The sequence below is a fragment of the Erpetoichthys calabaricus genome, chromosome 2, assembly GCF_900747795.2.
Source record: "Erpetoichthys calabaricus chromosome 2, fErpCal1.3, whole genome shotgun sequence".
In the NCBI taxonomy this organism is placed as follows: domain Eukaryota; kingdom Metazoa; phylum Chordata; class Cladistia; order Polypteriformes; family Polypteridae; genus Erpetoichthys; species Erpetoichthys calabaricus.
The window spans coordinates 20,694,338-20,718,175 of NC_041395.2; the positions used below are offsets into that span (position 1 = coordinate 20,694,338).

The window sequence follows — 23,838 nt, forward strand, 5'->3', positions numbered from 1 at the left end:
ACATGAACTGTCAACTGTGGGACCTTATATAGACAGGTGTGTGCCTTTCCAAATCATGTCCAATCAACTGAATTTACCACAGGTGGACTCCAATGAAGCTGCAGAAACATCTCAAGGATGATCAGGGGAAACAGGATGCACCTGAGCTCAATTTTGAGCTTCGTGGCAAAGGCTGTGAATACTTATGTACATGTGCTTTCTCAATTTTTTTATTTTTAATGAATTTGCAAAAATCTCAAGTAAACTTTTTTCACGTTGACATTATGGGGTGTTGTGTGGAGAATTATGAGGAAAAAAATGAATTTAATCCATTTTGGAATAAGGCTGTAACAAAACAAAATGTGGAAAAAGTGATGCGCTGTGAATACTTTCCGGATGTACTGTAACTGTGGTCATGAATTAAATACTTGTAATCAATGAAGTCAAAGACCAAACGAGTTTTATTACCAATATCTGACAATCGTCTATAATCTTATATAGCAGGGGTAGGCAACGTCGGTCCTGGAGTGCCACAGTATGTGCAGGTTTTTGTTCCAACCCAGTTCCTTAACGAGAACTCAATTATTGCTGATGAAGCACATATTGCTTAAGTGACATTTTAATGCTTCATTTTAGTGGTCTCGCTTGTTAAGGTTCTCCAACCTTAATTGCTTATTTCAATCTTAAACTGCTGCATTCAGTGTTTTAATTGCTCCTTATTAGCAATAAGATGTAAAACAGGGGTAGGCAATGTCGGTCCTGGTGAGCCGCAGTGGCTACAGAATTTCATTCAACCCAATTGCTTAATTAGAAACCAATCATTGCCAGTCTCAGACCTTATTTCATTTTATGGCTTGTTAGTCTGTGCAATGTAAGGCTCTTATATCGTAGATTTTTTTTCCTTTCCAAAGATATCATCCAAATGATTTGAAGCCTAAAACAGATCATTTTCAGTCTGTCACATTTTTCTATTAAGTGTTTTATTAAATCAAACCGTGCATGATGAACACACACAGATGTAATTGGAAAAAAGCTAGCTGGAGAACTGCTGGCTGCTTTGTCTTTTACATCTTATTGCTAATAAGGAGCAATTAAAACACTGAATGCAGCAGTTTAAGATTGAAATAAGCAATTAAGGTCGGAGAACCTTAACAAGCGAGACCACTAAAATGAAGCATTAAAATGTCACTTAAGCAATATGTGCTTCATCAGCAATAATTGAGTTCTCGTTAAGGAACTGGGTTGGAACAAAAACCTGCACATACTGTGGCACTCCAGGACCGACGTTGCCTACCCCTGTTATATAGAGTCTTTGTCAAATTTACCACCTTTAATTTCGTAGATGCCAACGTATCATTTCTTCTGTCAATAAAGTTTGCTTAACTTGAATAAGTTAAAAAAAAAAAAGTTACCTGTCTCCAAGACGCTAGAGGGCGATACTACGGGTGATTTCGGTTTTAGGAAGTGTGACGTTTTTGCTTTTCTTCATCCAAAAGGTGTCTCTCCGTTTGACACACGGAGGTGAACTGTCAGTCGGTGGACACCACTTCTTTGTCTGCTCGGTTTACTTTCCGTCCTCAGGAGAGGTGAGTGTCGAGGGCGGAGACGGGAGCGCGTGCACGCGCGTCTTGAGGCAGCCAAGGGCGCTGTTCTGTTCGGCAGACGTCGGCCAAGTCCGGAACGGAGCAGCAGCTCTCCCGCTCGGCCCGTGGAGCGGGGTTTTCAACCGGCGGGCGTAGCGAGTCGGTGGTATCTTGTCATCAGACGGAAGGAATTCCTACAAGAAGGCAAATTGTCGGGTCAGGGTCGCCTCACGTGTGTCGACCAGACAGACAACGGCGCAGCCGCCTTCATCCCCCCGAGTTATCCAACTTCGCAGGAAGCTTTAAAAGTAATCGAGTTCGTCTGAATTCGTCTTCTCATCGGAAACGGCGGACGACCGCAAATGCCGCGTATGAAAGTTGTTTTTATTTATTCTGTTACACCTGTATGAGTGAAAACCAAACGGATGCGTTGTTGGCTTACAGTGCGGTGTGTTTCAAATGCGACATGTTTGTTCGTTTGCAGGCTTTATCAAACATTCACAGTGGATATCAAAAGTCCGCACATCCTGGTGGAAATTTCCGCTTTTGTTGATGTCAGGGTTGACACCCTTTTGTACCTAGGAAAAGATCTTATAACCAATAATGTTTAAAGGAAGAACAAGTTAATAATTTCAGGAAACTATTCTACTTAAAAATGCTCCGACAGGTGTGTACACCAATGCTGAGACTGGATAAATCTGAACAGTGACAGCCACGTTCGGAATGAATCTTCCTCCGCTTGATGTCCGTGTTCAGGTGAAGGCAGATTTTCCGGGAGTGGGATTGTAACTGTTCAGATTTAAGCAATCTAAATTAGAATTAGTTAAACTTTAGCTAATAGCTAAATTGTCCCAGTATTCAACTTTTGTTTTACAAAGACACTTTTATTTTTGTGTTATTAGATATCAGTCTATCAGTTATTTTCTAACCTGCTCAGTAGTGAAAGGGTCGCGGGGGTCTGCTGGAGCCCGTCCCAGCTAGCGGAGGGCACAAGGCAGGAGCAAACCCTGGACAGGGTGCCAGTCCATCACTGGGCAAACACACACAAACCCTAACCATACACTATGGCAAATTTTATGATTGCCAATTCACTTATCTGGCAAGTCTTTGGACAGTGAAAAGAAATCGGTACACCCAGTGGAAAACAGTTTTAGTAATTAATTATGGAGTTTAGGTTTGTGTTGGAATCGGACAAAACTGTAGACCACTGGTGTTGAACTCCAGGCCTGGAGAGCCACAGTGGCTGCAGGTTTTCATTCTAACTCTTTTCCTAATCACTGACCAGTTTTCACTGCTAATTGACTTCTTTTCCTTTCATTATAATCGCCCTGTTTTTATGGATTCAGCCCTCTGAATTAATTAATTTCTTCATTAAATGACAGCCAAGCAGAAGTGAGATGTGAAACGAGCCAACAGATGACCAGCTAAATTGGGGCTTCATATGCCAACCAATTTCACTCCAAGCAGTCTCTTAATGAGAAACTGATTCTTGCTGTTAATTAAACTCGTTATTTAATTCCACGGCTTGTTGCTGCTCTCATTCTGCCACAACAGACATTTCCAAAACTGTTGATTTTCTGTTTTTTTTTTTTTTTTTCTAAGAATATCGTTAAAATGTTTTGGTGACCTGAGAGATCAACCTTACGGAGACCTTCACCTTTCTTTATTTTCAGATATTGTGCGATGGGCACAAATGAGCTGGTCACGTGGCACCTTGTTTTGTGTCTCATTGTTTGGCAGCTAATTAAAGAAAAAGAAACAACTAAGGGGCCTGAGTCAAGTTAATTAAAATTAAGGCAAAAAGAAGTTAATTAGCAGCAAAAACTGGTCACTAATAAAGAAGATGGCTAGAATGAAACCCTGCAGCCAGTGCTGCCCTCCAGGACCGGAATTTGACACCCCTGCTGTAGACTTTAATGCAGGGATGGGCTAGTCTTGCAGAAGGGATTCTCAAATAAGAATGCATATCTGGAGACAACTTAAAGTTTATATTGTATTGTGGTGAATGCCTCCTAGGCTCAACCCACGTGTGTGGGGTTAGGTTTCTTAAAAACCTGTGCTGGATTTCCTCCCGTCCAGGTAGATCTGTAGGATTTGCAGATATTCGGTTCATAGCCCTTCTCTGAGTGTCACAATCAGTCTTGTATACGTAACTGAACAAGTATATAAGATTGAAGAGATTGGGAGGTAGTAGCTCTTCTTTGGGGCTTCACACAAGTGACACACTGGACATATCGGGATCATTAGGTGCTGAAGCCACTGCTCCAGTCTGTGCTCTTTAATTGGCTGGGCTTGCACTGTCCCATTTCTACCAATGCATTAGAAAGATTTGTAAAATTACAATGGAGAGACTGGTAGACAGAAAAAGATATCAAACAGGAGACTTGACACCAAGTGAAAATAGAAAAGTAAGATTGCTGTCATCAATTCAAGAGCTCAGTAAAACAAGCAACGTGAACTTTAATTTGTTCATCATAATGAGTGTAGTGACAGAAGAGACAGATGAACACACATGCAGACTAATACAACTACTTGGCTCCAGGCGTTTAAGAAGTGCATCTCTCTACTGCAATATTTGTCTGTGATTTTTGTCTATTGCATCGCTATATGGCATAACAGCAAATCGAGTTTAGATTAAAATAGTGGTCTATTTGTATAAAACGTTGTATTGTTATAATGATGGCATCTATATTCTGACATGTCATGTTTGCATTTCCAGTCAGTCAGAAATGTTACTTTCTATAGTTATTCGTTTAGATGTGTGGTCAGATTGGTGTATGCTGTGCACTTTCACAGTTGTTCTCTTTCCCCACAGCGGAGCTGCTGCTGGAATGTTGGTATTTTTAAAGAGAAACACAATTTCTACTGAAGTTTACATTGACAAATGTTCAGACTGTGCAGCTCAGTTTAATCCCTGTTTTAACATTGAAAAGGGTGTACACATCTTAAAGTATAATGGTTTTGGGGTGTACACATCTTAAAGTATAATGGTTTTGGGTGATTCCCACATTCTCTCTTAAATCACTCTAGGCGGAGTGGTGGCTCTGAGGCTAGGGATCTGCACTGGCAATCAGAAGGTTGCCGGTTCGAATCCCATAAACGCCCAACTCTGCTCTGATTGGCCCTTGAGCAAGGCCTGTTAACCTGCAATTGCTGAGCACTTTGAGTAATGAGAAAAGCGCTATATAAGTGCAAAGAATTATTATTAAATCACTGCAGACAGCCTGGTGACTGTCCCACTGCCCTCATCTCGCCAGACAGGAGGGCCCTGGAAGAGTTGCCTATAAAGTGTTCCCTGTTGTAAAGGTTTTCTCCCACTTCACTTCACCTCCCGTGTCTGAAACAATTACAAAGTGTAATTTTTTTGGTAGAAGAACTGTTCTGAGTGAACTCATTTGTGTGTTACACAGAATATTTTGCAAAGGATTTTTGAAGGATTTTTAATGGGCATTCACTGAAAGAGGTAACCTGCAGGTTAAGATCTCTAGTAGGTTGCTTTTAAAAAAGTGAAACATTGCTGATTAACATCAAAAATTGAAAATGGATGAATGCATGTCGTCAGTCTTGCTCAACACTGTTTTTATAAATAAGAAGTGTTTAAATATGATGAAAGTAACAAAAAGAAAAAAAAAAAAAAAGATTGCTCGGTGTGAAGACATTGCACCTTCAGTACAAAGCACAAAGCCATGCCAAAGTTGGCAATCCAAAAAGCAACTCTTACTGAAAGGTTTAATGCATAATTATTAAATGCTTTGCGGCTACAAAATGATACCGTATTAATTTGCTTACAAGTTACTTGTCTCTTGCAATGTGGTTTTGTTTTGTACGAGTTACACTTTACAAACATTATTATGCTGCTTGATGAATATTTGGTATAATGTTGAAAGGAATCAATCTCAAGATTGATGGATGGATTTAAAAAAAAAAAAGTTGGAACATGGGTTTTAGAATGGATCCATTATAACACTAAATTCTAAAAGAACCCAAACGCCAAACTATGTGGTCCGAGGCTCCAAGTTATGTTAATATGTCCCTTGTTAATTGATTTTTTTTTTCTTTTTGAATTTTTGACTAAACTGTATTATGGTTAACAGTGTTGTCTTCTTTGTGTTCTTGTTGGAGTTACTTTAGTTTGTTTTTTTTTTTTTTGTATCCTGATGTTTTCAAATTCTCTATGTAGGAGTGTTCAATATTTAAGTACAGCAGATATTTATATGCCCACTTGAATTATTTGGTCAAAATGATTTCATAGATTAATCATTTACAAAATAATAGTTTATGGCAGCCCTAGTTAAATGCTGGATTAGTTGAAAAATGATAAAATCAGTGTTTAATCATTCCTTTTTATTCTTTACAATAAAGGTACAGCACACACATGAAATGTGTGATGCGGTTTTTAGTATAGTAAATACAAGTTTTTATTTAAATAAAATTTAAGTATACAGTAATCCCTCCTCCATCGCGGGGGTTGCGTTCCAGAGCCACCCGCGAAATGGGAAAATCCGCGAAGTAGAAACCATATGTTTATATGGTTATTTTTAGATTGTCATGCTTGGGTCACAGATTTGCGCAGAAACACAGGAGGTTGTAGAGAGACAGGAACGTTATTCAAACACTGCAAACAAACCTTTGTCTCTTTTTCAAAAGTTTAAACTGTGCTCCATGACAAGACAGAGATGACAGTTCTGTCTCACAATTAAAAGAATGCAAACATATCTTCCTCTTCAAAGGAGTGCGTGTCAGGAGCACAGGCTGTCAGAGAGATAGAGAAAAGCAAACAAATCAATAGGGCTGTTTGGCTTTTAAGTATGCGAAGCACCGCGGCACAAAGCTGTTGAAGGCGGTAGCTCACACCCCCTCCGTCAGGAGCAGGGAGAGAGAGAGAGAGATAGAGAGCGACAGAGAGAGACAGAGTTTGTTTTTCAGTCAAAAATCAATACGTGCCCTTCGAGCTTTTAAGTATGCGAAGCACTGTGCAACATGTCGTTTCAGGAAGCAGCTGCACAAAAGATAGCAACGTGAAGATAATTTTTCAGCATTTTGAGACGAGCGTCCGTATCCTCTAGGTGTGCGAACAGCCCCCCTGCTCAATCCCCATATGTCAGGATCAGAGAAAGTCTGCGCAAGAGAGAGATAGAGAAAAGTAAGCAATCTAGCTTCTCAGCCATCTGCCAATAGCGTCCCTTGTATGAAATCAACTGGGCAAACCAACTGAGGAAGCATGTACCAGAAATTAAAAGACCCATTGTCCGCAGAAATCCGCGAACCAGCAAAAAATCCGCGATATATATTTAAATATGCTTACTGTTTTATTTTTGGGGAAATGGTTCCAAGGTTTTAACAGAAAATAAGCAGGCAGGAATCAGAGAGGAAAGGTCCAGTACTTCAATTTTGTACTTGTTCAAATATAATATCAGTTACATACAATATAATGGTAATAAATATACAGATATAGGAATTGTACTATTGACTCACAGTAATACAGATATATATGAATTATACTATTGACTTACAGTAATATCAAAAGACCCAGAGCCATCATCCTAGACCAGTAGACTGAGGGAGCCCGTGTGTCAGTCTCGTCAGAGGATCAACTCATGAGCCTGGTCCAATACCGGGCGGTGTGCACGTTCCCCACGGTTGAGCTTCCAAAGAAACTGAGGGCGGAACCTTCCCTTATATACTAATTGAGTGTCCTTGCCCAAAATGGCTTACGTGGTAAGCGGGTGTATACAGAAGTGATCAGTTTCTGCACACCCCTTCCCACGGGACACTTCTGTGTTATCTCTACTAAGCCTAAAACAACCCTTCTTAGAGACATCAAAACAACTTACAGAAAAACATCTTGCATTAATTTAACCTTTTCCCTAAAACATTCTGAAACCCTCTATGAGAAACAGGTTTTTGCACATTCTTTCGCTATCATCCCAGACATTCCAATCTTTGTAGCTGGTTTTGCACTGAAGCGACCAACCCCCTCTTACTCCTTTATTTCATCCCTTCTCCTGTTACAGAGAAAACTTTTTTTTTTATTACACTTACATATAAAATCCGCAATGGAGTGAAGCCGCGAAAGGCGAATCGCGATATAGTGAGGGATCACTGTAACACAAATATTCCTTTTTTTTCCTTTAAAATAAATGTTACTTCTAAAAAAGCAGCCTTCACAACCAGGGCTTCGGAGTCGGAGACAATTTTGGGTACCTGGAGTCAGCAAAAATGTACTGACTCCTAATTTAAATTGTAATGAAAAAAAAATGCAGCAAGTTCAAATGTCCCATTTCACAACAATAATCAGAATTAAGTACTTCTCTTATGTAAGAATAAAGCCCAATGCGTAGTTGTGTTACTACTAGTGTGATGTTCAGCTGAGCGATTATACAACCTGACATTCACATATTGTACTCTGGATTATGGTACATTACAAAAAGTGTTTTCATTTTATTTCAGATATAATGTGTTTAACAAGTTCATTTGAGTGTAAACAAGTATAATGATGTAGGTGGAGGTGTGTGCGATGACCTGATGTGTGCTATGGGGTTCTTGTCTTTTGTTTAAACTGGCCAATACAGTAGAGAGTCGGCTTCCTAGCCAGTAGTTCTGTGGTTAATTGATGTGTAGGTTGCCTTCCGTCAATCAACATGGAAAATGTATTAGCATATTAAATACAGAGGAGTCGGAGTCAGAAGTACCAGAAACTAAGGAGCAGGAGTTGGGAGTTGGATTTGAAGGATTTATCTACCGACTCCACAGCCCTGTTCACAACCAACACTCACCATTCCAAAATGTAAAATGTGGGAAAATGTTTAAACATGGATATTTATAAATTGCGGTTCTGTATATGCAAAATCAAATCAGATTATAAAAGCTGAAACGACAATAATGTAAAGTTAAGAAGCTGATGTAAGCACAGCATGTGGAACATGTATGTAAACACATTACATGTAATGACGTGAATGTATAGTATTCTCAAGGAGTGTTTTGATAGTGACCTATTGTTACATGCTGCTACTAGACTCTTTGAGCAGTGAAGCCCCTGTTCTTGAGGGACGTATTGAAATGAAAGGAATACTCCTTTAAAGAAGCAGCAATGCATGCATCTGCTTTTCAGCATCCATTCCAGATTGGTATAATAAACTGTTATTTTAGTCATGCTTCCATCATTCTGCTCAACTGAAAATCACTCGGGGTTGCATAAAGTGTTACTTGTTTCAGATCCATTTTAAGTTTTATGTGACATCAAATAAAGTAAAGGCAACGTAACTTCACAAGAGTCATTACAGGATGGGATGACTTCTCTTACCCGGAGTGTTATTTTTTAAAACCTTTGTTGTTTTTAACTGGTGCCTTGTCCTTTGGTAAATAAAATGTGTTGGCTTCTTTGATCTGATTTTGCTTTTGATAGCCTGCTGGGAATGGACCTATGTTATAATGTGAACAAGTAATTAATGGTTATCTGTTTTGCAGACCTATTGTTACAGGGACTTGATACTGCTTGCTTAGTTTCCATACACACTTCATACTGGACTATGCACTTGAATTTTAAATGGCTGTAAATGCCTGTGTATATTAGATTACAGTTTACACAATACTTTTGAAAGCAAAATATTAAATTACGGAAGATTCTCTTCATTTTAGTACTTTTCCCTCTAAAGGAGTTTTAGGTGATCTAGGTTCAACATTAATTATGCTTCTGTATTTTTCTGGAAGTGGCAGCAAACAGAAAAGAAAGATATTTCAACTTTTTAGGATTAGTCTTCTAAAGTTACTTTTAGAATTTAGCATGTAATGAGACCTGTAATGTGAGAACCTCTCATTTTCCCGGTGCAGTCCTGCTAAGTGAATGTGTCTATGGTTGTTTATAACACTCATTTTCTTTTTAGAGCAGTTTATAACTAGCTTGACCTAAGAGAACTGGAGTACTAAATGCACTGCAGTAATCGTCACTTTCCATGATTAGTATGTCAAGTCAGTCGTAATTGTAATTTCAATTAATGTATTGTGTGGCCCTACTAAGAGTCCTGGTTAACTAGTACATGCATTAATGACAAACATGAACTTATAAATATCTGTTTGGCTTAATTATAAAACTTTTTATTAAATGCTATTAAGTGCAATGTTCAAACCAATAAGAAAGCAATTTTTAAGTAAAGTGATTCTGTTATGACAATTTTCTAGCCTTAAACATGAAACTGCCTAATTCTGCCCAAACTATTAATATCAACTGACTAGCTGATTGTCGGAACAATTCATTCATTGCAAATATACACATCATTTAATTCGGTATGCTTCCTATACTTGCTTTTAGTCATTTTCACTTGTGGAAAGACCTGCTCACAACTGCATGGGCTACCAAATAATGATTCCCTGCACACTGCATGCGCTCTTAGTCTTAGAAACAAATCCTGTGTAATTTACAGTTGGTTGAAATCAAACAAAGAAACTTTGGAAATGGTATTTTTAGGTTTACAAATGCACTGGAATTCAGTTAACTTCAGCTGCAAAATGGTAGGAATGTTGCAAAAGGAGATGGAAAAAAGTCTTTATTTTGGCTCATAAGGTCCTGATATTAAACTTCAAATTCACAACAATGAGTGATTACCTGAGCTACGTATTTGGTGCACTCCTTACTTCTGTCTGAACGCTGATCCTTAAAATGTCAAAAATGAACTGGTTTTGCATGTTGCCGCTGCCTTGGATTAGTGCAAAATTTGAAGAATGGAGAAAAGATAAATTAACAATTCTACACTAAAATTGAAATGAGCTCACCTGGAAACGTACCTGTCCTCTTCTGTCTCGGCGAGGAAGCGTTTAAATAACACATTAATTGCCTGAAGGCACAGTCGGGATGACAGTACCAATTAGTGCATTTTACTGCTTGTGTCACTAAACACACTGGTTGAAATACATGAATAATCTGGTTTGGTTGCTCTGCTACCAGAAAACTGTTCTTATTCTAACTTCCTTCTTCCACCTTTGTAAACATCACTTTTTTTTTTTACTGATTTGTGCACAGCACAGGGTCCCACCTTCAGGATTGCCGCTGCCAACCAAATCACTTGCTGGTAAAAATCGGCCATGTGCAGATTCATTTTTTAATGCATTTGCAAGACAAAGTCAAACAATCAAGTTGCTAAAAACATTCACACTTCAACGCTACATATACTCCATTTTCGAATGGTAAAAACATGGTTAGTTTGAATATTTTTGGGTGGCAACTTATGCATACAGCACCAACTATACCATTATTATCTTAAGAACACTTGATGAGGTATATTCTTCAAGAAGCACATGAGCCCCTTGCACCTAGGCCATGTGCTGGATCTAGCTTGTGGGCCATAGTTGGATTAATTCCAGGTGTAAATGATTCTGATTGGCCCTTAATAGTCACCTGCTAGTCTAGGACAGGGGTTCCCAAACTTTTCAAAACTTGGTACCTCTTTTCAGCTTCACAGACTCTGCATACCATCTTGAGAAGCTCTTATTCATACTTGAGCCAATAACTAGCATGCAGTACATAAACTTTAAATGATAGTAAAAAGATTAGTTTTTTTTTTTTTTTTTTAATTCTTTTTTTTTTATTTACTAGCCGATGCCCGCCGTAGCATACGGCGATGTAAGAATAGGAACGGAAAACTCAGAAATCAAGAAGAAATAAATACTGAAAGACGCAGTGTGCATGTAGAATTTCCGGCCAAGCAGGATTACATGTGAAAGTGATAAATAAATCAGGCTTTCCGAATTTACGTACTATGGCCATGGCATCCTGATAGTTTTGTTGCATGTATCTTGGACTTCCTGGAAATGTGGACGGTAATATGATCATTTTGCCTACACGTGCATTGTTATTTTCAGCGTTTGCTTGCAGTGTGTCTGATAGTTCCACGCGCAGATCTTGTTGATGTAATCTGAGATAGTTGAGATACGCGCCCTCTGTTTTAACATACGCATCTACGACGTACTGTTGGAATAATTTGCTGCTGGAGTGCAAAATACTAAATGTATTCCTCATTGCTAATCTGTACGTGTAAAATTGGCATTGAGTAAGCCTTATTCGCTTGGCGGTTCTTTTATCGGGAACATGTTGTAAATCTTTGTGCCAGCCAATGTCTCCGTAAGGGAATAAAACTGGGTAAACCATAGGATCACAATTCATATTGAGCGTGGAAATCTGTTTACAGGAGTTTCCTATGGAATAGATGCAAATGTCCCTTTCGGCAGGCGTTTCGCCATCTTCTCCAACGAAAATCATTTGACATGTCGGGGCATTGTATTGTCGTAAATCCTGCCTAGGGTTTTCCTTGAAAACCATTTGTTCAGATGCTGTTGGATTGGACTGAGCGATTTCATGCATGTGTTTGTATGATTTAGCGAAGGGGTTCATGGTTATGAGCATGGAATCTAGCTGGAGAAGTACATTTTCGCTGCATGCAGAGTTTGCTTTATTTTGTAAGTGTCAAAAACATACAACTGTCCATATCCTGGAGAGGTAGAAGTATTAGCGTATAGTGGAGAGATTTGGTGATAAATTTGCCTGTGTATTTTGAAACATTATGGTCCGTGGCCAGGAGGCGGAGTTATCTGTGCACCCATGGAAGCAAACGCTAGAGAAGAATTGTATTCTAGAATGTGTTCACGGTAATTTTTAGCTTCTGATGTTTGCTGTGTAAGAAGCTGTTGTAAAGACACAGGTGGCTTCTGCAAAGGTGGTAAAGCTACTCTACCATTGTGGCAGCACCACGAGTACTTGTTGGATGCATTACGCTCAGCAGGCCAGTATAGTGCATGACATGGAAGAGGACGAATAGAAATCGAGAAATGCAGTGTCGGCTGCATGTGGGCGGGACCGGTTTTGAAGTGGAAACGGGACGAACCAGAAGAGAAATATATAAGAGATACTACTCGTCATTAATGTGAAGGCAGGGCTTGCATCTTGGTTTGAGTTTATTTATCGTCATACTATCATACAACAAAATTCTGTTTACAACACTACAATAAGACGATTATTCATGTGATTCAGGAAATGAAGAAGAAAGCAGCACATATTCAGTTGCTATATATAGAATGACATTATGTACTGCATTTAAAAAAGAAAAGTGTATATTTACAGTGGTGTGAAAAACTATTTGCCCCCTTCCTGATTTCTTATTCTTTTGCATGTTTGTCACACAAAATGTTTCTGATCATCAAACACATTTAACCATTAGTCAAATATAACACAAGTAAACACAAAATGCAGTTTTTAAATGATGGTTTTTATTATTTAGGGAGAAAAAAAATCCAAACCTACATGGCCCTGTGTGAAAAAGTAATTGCCCCCTTGTTAAAAAATAACCTAACTGTGGTGTATCACACCTGAGTTCAATTTCCGTAGCCACCCCCAGGCCCGATTACTGCCACACCTGTTTCAATCAAGAAATCACTTAAATAGGAGCTTCCTGACACAGAGAAGTAGACCAAAAGCACCTCAAAAGCTAGACATCATGCCAAGATCCAAAGAAATTCAGGAACAAATGAGAACAGAAGTAATTGAGATCTATCAGTCTGGTAAAGGTTATAAAGCCATTTCTAAAGCTTTGGGACTCCAGCGAACCACAGTGAGAGCCATTATCCACAAATGGCAAAAACATGGAACAGTGGTGAACCTTCCCAGGAGTGGCCGGCCGACCAAAATTACCCCAAGAGCGCAGAGACGACTCATCCGAGAGGTCACAAAAGACCCCAGGACAACGTCTAAAGAACTGCAGGCCTCACTTGCCTCAATTAAGGTCAGTGTTCATGACTCCACCATAAGAAAGAGACTGGGCAAAAACGGCCTGCATGACAGATTTCCAAGACGCAAACCACTGTTAAGCAAAAAGAACATTAGGGCTCGTCTCAGTTTTGCTAAGAAACATCTCAATGATTGCCAAGACTTTTGGGAAAATACCTTGTGGACTGATGAGCCAAAAGTTGAACTTTTTGGAAGGCAAATGTCCCGTTACATCTGGCGTAAAAGGAACACAGCATTTCAGAAAAAGAACATCATACCAACTGTAAAATATGGTGGTGGTAGTGTGATGGTCTGGGGTTGTTTTGCTGCTAAAGGACCTGGAAGGCTTGCTGTGATAGATGGAACCATGAATTCTACTGTCTACCAAAAAATCCTGAAGGAGAATGTCCGGCCATCTGTTCGTCAACTCAAGCTGAAGCGATCTTGGGTGCTGCAATAGGACAATGACCCAAAACACACCAGCAAATCCACCTCTGAATGGCTGAAGAAAAACAAAATGAAGACTTTGGAGTGGCCTAGTCAAAGTCCTGACCTGAATCCAATTGAGATGCTATGGCATGACCTTAAAAAGGCAGTTCATGCTAGAAAACCCTCAAATAAAGTTGAATTACAACAATTTTGCAAAGATGAGTGGGCCAAAATTCCTCCAGAGCGCTGTAAAAGACTCACTGCAAGTTATCGCAAACGCTTGATTGCAGTTATTGCTGCTAAGGGTGGCCCAACCAGTTATTAGGTTCAGGGGGCAATTACTTTTTCACACAGGGCCATGTAGGTTTGGATTTTTTTTTCTCCCTAAATAATAAAAACCACCATTTAAAAACTGCATTTTGTGTTTACTTGTGTTATATTTGACTAATGGTTAAATGTGTTTGATGATCAGAAACATTTTGTGTGACAAACATGCAAAAGAATAAGAAATCAGGAAGGGGGCAAATAGTTTTTCACACCACTGTATATACTTGGGGGCTGTGGTCCCTACTCGCTTTGCTCACCCACACCATTACCCCCACCCCTGTGGGCGCGCTTCATGCTAAGGAGATGCGGATGGATCGGCTGCTCGCTGCCTGCTAGATGTATGATCTGCATTTAAAAGCCTGTACAGCAGCTGTCCTTTTGTTTCACTTCCTTGTCTCGTGGGTCGTTAAAGTGTCTCTGACAAATTGTTTGTAAGTAGGGCGTGACGTGCAAATAGTCTCGTGGGACTTCAAAGTGTCTCTCCAAGATGATCACGTCTCGACCCAAGATTTTTTTATATAATAGATAGATATACAGTAATCCCTCGCTATATCGCGCTTCGCCTTTCGCGTCTTCACTCCATCGCAGATTTTATATGTAAGCATATTTAAATATATATCGCGGATTTTTTGCTGGTTCGCGGATTTCTGCGGACAATGGGTCTTTTAATTTCTGGTACATGCTTCCTCAGTTGGTTTGCCCCGTTGATTTCATACAAGGGGCGCTATTGGCAGATGGCTGAGAAGCTACCCGGCTTACTTTTCTGTCTCTCTTGCCCTGACTTTCTCTGATCCTGACGTAGGGGGATTGAGCAGGGGGGCTGTTCGCACACCTAGACGATAAGGACGCTAGTCTAAAAATGCTGAAAGATTATCTTCACGTTGCTATCTTTTGTGCAGCTGCTTCCTGAAACGACATGCTGTACGGTGCTTCGCATACTTAAAAGCTCGAAGGGCACGTATTGATTTTTGTTTGAAAAGCAAACTCTGTCTCTCTCTCCCTGCTCCTGACGGAGGGGGTGTGAGCTGCCGCCTTCAACAGCTTTGTGCCGCGGTGCTTCGCATACTTAAAAGCAAACAGCCCTATTGATTTGTTTGCTTTCCTCTGTCTTTCTGACATCATCTGCTCCTGACGCGCACTCCTTTGAAGAAGAAAATATGTTTGCATTCTTTTAATTGTGAGACGGAACTGTCATCTCTGTCTTGTCATGGAGCACAGTTTAAACTTTTGAAAAAGAGACAAATGTTTGTTTGCAGTGTTTGAATAACGTTCCTGTCTCACTACAACCTCCTGTGTTTCTGCACAAATCTGTGACCCAAGCATGACAATATAAAAATAACCATATAAACATATGGTTTCTACTTCGCGGATTTTCTTATTTCGCGGGTGGCTCTGGAACGCAACCCCCGCGATGGAGGAGGGATTACTGTATATATATAGTATTTAAAGTGCCAATATGCATTGATTAAGAATAAATTCCTTGTATGTGTCATAAATGTGAAGGTAAAATGTGTCTATATGTGTGTTTATTTTTAAAGAGAAACCGCTGTCACAGAGGTATGTGGTTGGGAATTGCTTTAGGAAGCTCTGGATATTCAGGATGTAAACTTAACCAAAAGTCTGCCAGTGGTTTGTGCTGATATTCACTTTTCACGTCTCCATTCATGGCAATTTCTGTTAAGTTCACTGGGTGATTTAGTGGAAGATGTGGAGCTGGTGTAACAGTTGAAAACAGTCCAAAACTTCACAGTGTCAGTCACAGGAATGTGAATACATAACTGCACAACCAGATGTGGCAGATGCTCGTTGATGTCTTGTTTGACACAGTCCACTGGTTCAAGTTGGTTTGTGGACAATAATTAGTCCATGAAAGGAAAAACCTACATATCGATCTCATCTTGAAAGTAAGACCAAAAGGCAAGCTTTCAATCATTAATTTGATTTTCATCTTGCACATTAGTTATATTACCAATTATACCTTGAAGAGTGGTATTTAAGTCGGCATAAGCATGTTTAGGCCTACCAGTACTTAGATGGGAGATTAACCAGGAAAAGCTTGCATTTCTGCTGGAACAGGTGTTGGCTAGGCCAGCAGAGGGCGCTGATCCTGTGGTCTGAATATGGATCACAATGTCCCAGTGCAGTGACGGGGACACTGTGCTGTTATAGTGGCAACATCCTTCGGATGAGACATAAAACCAAGTTCCTGACTTTCTGTGGTCATAAAAGATTGAATTATTATTATTTATTATTATTAAGATCCCTGGGCATTCTTAATAAAGAGAAGGGTGCATCCCGATGTCCATGCTAAATTGTCCACTATGTGCTGGTCATTTTGGCCCCCATTCATCCCCTGTCTCTAATTGGCTATCTATTTAAATTTTCTAATCAAAGCTAGTTACTAATATGTGACGTTTAGTGTAAAATACCTTGTCAGAAGTGGAACTGTGTTTGTCAAGAATCTCTCATCACAGCACAAACTACACAGTAGAACACAAGCATATTATGAGAGATCTCAAATCACATCTGGAGGACATCCGCAAAGACACTACTGTAACACTCAGAAGGAACACATTAAGGAAGAAATCTTTCAGAATTGGCAGCTGAGCGGTTGCCTATTTGGGAACACTGTGTTTTTATTGAAGACTAGCTGTACCCCGTGGCTGCGCCCACATAGTAATGAAACAGGACAAGCTTTAAAAATCATTAGACATTGGCACTGTATCTGATCGTGTTCAGCTTTGACGGGAGAGCGTTCCCCGTGTGGGGAGAAAAGCACATGGCCGTGATATCTCTGGCAATCGGCAGCTGCCTTCTAAAACACATGGAGCTCTGGTCTCTCTCTCAAAAACGTCAAACGTTACTCCTTAGTGATCTGTAGATGATAATGTCTGCTGAACAAACAGGTATCACTAGCTAAGGTGCACTCCATCATGTGGTGAGACGTAGACTGACTCGAACAGAGGCTACCAAGTGAATAAAGAACGCCCCGCCCCCCTGCTCTCAGCCCACAGCCACTCTGTTGGATTTGAATAAATACATCGATACCACAAGCGAACTATGGTACTTAGCGCGATGAGAGAAGTCGCAAAATCAACTGGAAAGTTCAAGCAAATTGTAGAAAACAACCAGATCTAAATTCGTTAGGTACAGTAATTGTCTTCTGAAAAGCGGACAGACATACAGACAGAACGTCCTTGGACCACGAAATTTTCAAAAACCGTTTCTTAGCGAGCACCTATGGGCCAGGGATAACCTGCATTCCAAATTTCAAGTCCCAAGTCCTCATGGTTCGGGAGATTTCGTGATGAGTGAGTCAGTGTTATTTGGCTTTTTTATATATAGATATAGATAGAGATAGATATAGATAAATACTGTATAGAGAGAGAGATATAGATATATAGATATGTGTATGTTGATTTTCATTTTTCCATTTCTTGTATTACACAATATAAATATTTTCATGTGTTGCTTATCTTTTAATGTATTTAATTCAGTATCACTGTATACTTCAGTGCAATTATAAAATATGGTTGCCATATTTTTTAATTGCATATTTGTACTTTTACATGTTCATAACAGTGTGTCTGTTTGTGGAATTCATTTTGTAACATTTCGTACTGTACTAGGTCTATTAATGTACTAGGTCGTCTAAGATAGTATGCAACTTTGCTCAAATTCTCCGACTCCTAGAAGTCCACTGCCACTGCACTTTATTTTAGTCTTGGTCCACTGCTAGTCCACAGTTCGGGGGCATACTGCAACAGAGCTAAACCTGAAAGTTAGTCTTGTTAGTGTTAATGTTTAGTAAGAGTAGATCAGCACGGGATCATCCAGATGCACTGGTGCCGAACTCCAGACCTGGAAGGCTGCAGTGGCTGCAGGTTTTTATTCAAGCCCTTTTTCCTAATCAGTGACCAGTTTTCAATGCTAATGAACTTCTTATCCCTTCATTTTAATATCCCTGTTTTTAAGGATTCAGTCCTCGGAATTGATTCTTTTCTTGATTAAATGAGAGCCAAACAGAAGTGAGACGTGCAAGACAGATAACCTGCTAAATTGGGGCTTCAAACTCCAACCAGTTTCTTAATGAGAAGCCAATTCTTGCTGTTAATTAAACCCATTATTTAATTCCATGGCTTGTTGCTGCTCACATTCTATCACAGAAGACATTTCCAAAACTGTTGGATTTTCTGTTTTTTCTAAAAACATTGTCAAAACATTTTTTTTTGACCTGAGAGATGAACGTTACTGAGACCTTTACCTTCCTTTATTTTCAGATATTGTGAGATGGGCACAGGTGACCTGGTCACATGGCAGCTTGTTTTGTGTCTCATTATTGTTTAGTTACTACTTAAGGAAAAAGAAACAACTAAGTGGCCTAAGTCAAGGTAATTAAAACTAATGCAAAAGAAGTTAATTAGCAGGAAAAACAGGTCACTAATTAAGAAGATGGTTAAGAATGAAAACCTACAGCCACCATGGCCCTCCAGGACTGGAGTTCGACACCCCAGACCAGGGGTAGGCAATGTCTGTCCTGGTGAGCCACAGTGGCTACAGGTTTTCATTCCAACCCAATTGCTTAATTAGAAACCAATCATTGCCAATCTCAGACCTTATTTAATTTTATGGCTTGTTAGTCTGTGCAATGTAAGGCTCTTATATCATAGATTTTTTTCTTTCCAAGAATATCATCTAAATGATTTGAAGCCTAAAACAGATCATTTTCAGTCTGTCACATTTTTCTATTAAGTGTTTTATTAAATCAATGATGAACACACACAGATGTAATTGGAAAAAAGCTAGCTGGAGAACTGCTGGCTGCTTTGTCTTTTACATCTTATTGCTAATAAGGAGCAATTAAAACACTGAATGCATTAGTTTAAGTTTGAAATAAGCAATTAAGGTTGGAGAACCTTAACAAGCGAGACCACTAAAATGAAGCATCAAAATGTCACTTAAGCAATATGTGCTTCATCAGCAATAATTGAGTTCTTGTTAAGGCTACTGGGTTGGAACAAAAACCTGCACATACTGCGGCTCTCCAGGACCGACATTGCCCACCCCTGCCCCAGACCTATTGCATTCACCATGTCTGGTCGTCTGTCTGTCTTGGCTCATAGTGCACCAGATTTTGTCAAACAACTTGGCACACTTTAAGGAAATTTGTCAAAGTATAATTTTTGTTGAGAAATCTAAAATTTCAAAATCTTTATATAGTTTATAAATTTACCAGTGCTTTTCAATCTTTAGTTCATCAGTTAATTAATGGACAGATATTGCTTGTTTCCATTTATGTTTAATTATTTTCTTCTTTGTGTGTTTTAACTATTCTGTGTTTAAATGTGGAGCAGTTCTGTATTTAGAAATTAGTATAATCTATGCTTGTATTTTACCTGGGTATTGTTCACAGCACTCTGCGTTGGCACCCAGTGAAGAGAGCTATACAAAAATTAAGTTGTTGTTTTTAATCATAAAATAGAAACAAATTCTGTGAGACTTGAGTCGCTTCCGAAGTAGTTTACTGTTTCAAATGTAATCTATCCCAGCAAAATGGAGCTGTGACACTAATGTTCTAACCACTGTGTTGTCCTGCTTTATTTATGTGCAGTTACATACTTGCAGTATTTGTCAGTGTGTCTAATTCTCCTTATTCTAGTTCTGTTTTTTTTTTTTTGTCCTAGGTTTTCAGTACCCTCAGATATTTTGTTTTCGATTTAGATTTTACTTGGTTGCTTGTTTGTTCAGTTGCATAATTCAGTAGGCAAAGTAATGTGCAAGTGTTGGATTCTAGTAACTAGCAAGGCATTTGAGGAGGAGCGCAATCTGTGATTTCTTTTTATATTTTTTAAGGATATTAATAGTGTTTTGTTTTAAAAAAAAATGTACAAAATGAAACAGTACAAAATATATACTGCTATGTTAGTATTCTGGTATTCACCTTCGACAAAGTTTAAATAATTAAATAAACACACATCATTTGCTCAGCTTAAAAAATCAGCTTACTTCTAGGAATTTGAATGACCTTTTTTTTCCTTCCCTTTCTCCTCATGGGATTTTGCATGAGTTTTCATGAATGACAAAGGTCCCCACGCCTTTTTGAATGGGGATTTTGTATGACCTTTTGTGCAGTCTCTGGTGGAAGGAAAGAGACAGTGGCGATTGTGTGATTTCAGGAACAACAGAAACCTGACAACGTAAGATCCACCTACCCTTTTAATATTTTTTTGTACTCAAAAGAGAATGGACAAGTTGTCAAGAATCAGTTAATTCAAACTTCCTTTTATTTAGCATTTTCGTCAGAGTCATGGATCTACAACATGCTTTTGCAAATCAAATAAGAACAAAACTCAAAGAAAGAAAAAAAAGCACTATTTAATGAAACCTAAATTTAAACATGATAAAGCCTCAGAACTTTGAATCAGAGGAGAGAATGTGCAAACTCCCGTTTTTCTTGCACACCCCAAAGACGGTATGGGTTAGTTTGATTGCCATTTGAGTGACTGTACAGTGGTGTACAGGCAGTCGATTCTCAGTTGGTCCCAATAGGTGACTTTTCCCACCTGCGAACCATAACACCCTCTTAATCTAGTTATAAAACTGCTGGATGTTAAAAAGCACTCAGACGTAATGATTTGGAGAAGCCTCTACATGTAGAAATAGAGTGCAATATACAGGGGCATGAATAAGTATGTGAACCCTTAGGAAATAATTGTACAGGGTGGTGCAGGGAAATGGGAAATTTTCAATTTACGTTCAATGCACAAATAAACACATTACAATATACATTTAATGATGAAGTGAATTGTACAGATATGCAGTTGATGATGGTAATCAATATTCATTTTATGTTTTGAAGAAAACATCATGAAGGTGTTGTCCATTTCTCCGTACACAATCTGGCAGCTTGTTGTGGAAATTCTGCATTGCTCGATGTGACATGTTAAGAGGAATGCCAGTGATTTCCTCTTCAATCCTCCTTATTAGTTCAGCCATGGTTGCACGACGTGTGAGGTACACTTGACTTTTAACACTAGAATTACCAGAGCCTACGAAAAAACTCATAAATCCGTCCCACCTTAAATCGCGTCTTAGATCCGTTTGCACCTCTCCGCCAGAGTCCTTTGTCATCTAAATGTGCTGATAAACAAAAGCTACTAGCAGCCAGCTATTCCATCCCCCCACCGACTTAGAACGAATTTCTCCTAGCTCATGGCTTGCCTTGATTTGATTATGTGGGATTGAAGTGGAGTTTTAGAGTGGAAATAATATAGTGTTATTTGGAATACACGCATTTCATGTGTGTTCTGTTCCGTTCAGTAGTCTGTGCAAACACATTTTTAAAATAGTAAATGACAAAATGTAGGCATAAACTATATAACGTATGAAGCGTGAAGTCCATATATCAAAGAAACACTTTCACAAAAGGTACAAATAAGAGAACACGTGCGCTTTTAAAAAAAGCCGCGTTAGCATGCCACATTCACACTCTTACTACAACCGCCGCGGTGGCGTAATGGTATCAGTTCCTGACTGGGAAACAGAGGGTGGCAAGTTCGATCCCGCACGGCTCCACTTCGAGAAGTGAACTGCTCTTACTCTTACAATTTTAGAATAACAACATAAATTTGATTTCAGTCTGTAACAGCCGGTGTAACTTATGGTACTGGTAAAGGTTAGCTTTTTTTTTTTTTTTTTTTTAATTCACTTTTCATTCTCGCAGTCGCATTCAGAATCAATCCATACAACCCCATCTGACATAAAGACGCGCTATAGGTCTGCAGTGTACCACGATGCATACTACCGCCCCCCCCCCCCCCCCCAACCCACAAAAGGGTTCTGACACACAAACGCTGGCGAAGCTGCCTTCTTCGTATCTCACCGTCACTTGAAATCAGCAGTTCTTAGCATTGCACCACGCAAGCTGTCGTATCAACCACCAACTGTAACTTGCTTTCTTTATTCTTCGGTTACAGTCTTGAATAAAAGTACACTTTTATTTATGTGAAAACAGCTGTGTCAGATGGGGTTGTATGGATTGATAAGCAGCTAAGAACTGCTGATTTCAAGTGACGATGAGATACGAAGAAGGCAGCTTCGCCAGCGTTTGTGTGTCAGAACCCTTTTGGGGGGGGTGGGCGGTAGTATGCATCGTGGTACACTGCAGACCTATAGCGCGTCTTTATGTCAGACGGGGTTGTATGGATTGATTCTGAATGCGACTGCGAGAATGAAAAGTGAATTAAAAAAAAAAAGCTAACCTTTACCAGTATCATAAGTTACACCGGCTGTTACAGACTGAAATCAAATTTATGTTGTTATTCTAAAATTGTAAGAGTAAGAGCAGTTCACGTGCGGGATTGAACTCGCCACCCTCTGTTTCCCAGTCAGGAACTGATACCATTACGCCACCGCGGCGGTTGTAGTAAGAGTGTGAATGTGGCATGCTAACGCGGCTTTTTTTAAAAGCGCACGTGTTCTCTTATTTGTACCTTTTGTGAAAGTGTTTCTTTGATATATGGACTTCAGGCTTCATACGTTATATAGTTTATGCCTACATTTTGTCATTTACTATTAGAATATGAAAAATGTTTCTGTTTTAAAAATGTGTTTGCACAGACTACTGAACGGAACAGAACACACATGAAATGCGTGTATTCCAAATAACACTATATTATTTCCACTATAAAACTCCACTTCAATCCCACATAATCAAATCAAGGCAAGCCATGTGCTAGGAGAAATTCGTTCTAAGTCGGTGGGGGGATGGAATAGCTGGCTGCTAGTAGCTTTTGTTTATCAGCACATTTAGATGACAAAGGACTCTGGCGGAGAGGTGCAAACGGATCTAAGACGCGATTTAAGGTGGGACGGATTTACGAGTTTTTTCGTAGGCTCTGGTAATTCTAGTGTTAAGATGTCCCCACAGAAAAAGATTAACAAACGGTGAGATCTCGGCATCTTGGAGGCCATGGAATGTCACTGTTGCGTGAACTGGGGCACCTTCCAAACAATTGAATAGCTGCCATTGATTGACGAGCAGTATGCGAAGTGGCTCTACCTGGGGACTTCTTTTTTTAAGGCTGAACTCGTTTCTTCAAAATTACGCATCAATGTTGTAATTGCATGAGCAGACTGGACACATGACGTCCTAACTGGTAATGACGCTGAAATTCCCTTTGACAGCAGTCGCACTATTACCATTCCTATAAATGGCTTTCACAGCGAGTGCTAGTTGTGCACCACTTCACTGCTCCATTATAACTAATGGCAAGGGGTTCTAAACGAGGTTGCATTGGTCCCAAACAACTGCTGATGCCCCAGGGTCGCCAACACCTAGTTCCAAAATTTCCCGTTTCCCTGTGCCACCCTATATTTATAAGTAAGTTTGTCTTAAAATAAGGATCTGATCTTCATCTAAGTTTCAATAATGAATAAACACGGTCTATTTGAAGTTATAATGTACAAATTATTGTGTAATCCATGTGCATACTGACTACATGATTCAGACATTCACAGTGTAGGTTGGAAAAAGTTTGTGAATCTCTTGGCTGATGACTTCAACAAAAACTAACCGGAGTCCAAAGTTGGGAAACTTGGAGTTCAACCAATGACATGAGATTGGAGGTGTGGTACATGGCTACTTTGACCAATTAAAAAAAGACATTTTGAGTTTTCTGTTCATTAGAAGAATCTGCTCTTTTTAAACATGCATCACTAAAAAGAGACCTCAAAAGATGTATGATAAATAATTGTTGATTTGCATAA

General features: G+C 39.3%; 1 protein-coding gene across 2 annotated transcripts in view; it reads left to right on the forward strand.

Moving 5' to 3' along the window:
- The first annotated feature begins 1,463 nt into the window (after window positions 1–1,463).
- traf6 (TNF receptor-associated factor 6) overlaps window positions 1,464–23,838 on the forward strand; it is an 89,028-nt gene continuing 66,653 nt past the window's right edge. Inside the window, exon 1 of one of the 2 annotated variants that reach the window (XM_028793500.2) lies at window positions 1,464–1,565. The gene's annotated coding sequence lies outside the window, so the exon portion shown is untranslated. Of the gene's footprint in view, window positions 1,566–1,826; window positions 1,932–23,838 lie in introns of those variants that run through there. The other variant, XM_028793501.2, reaches the window with a different exon arrangement.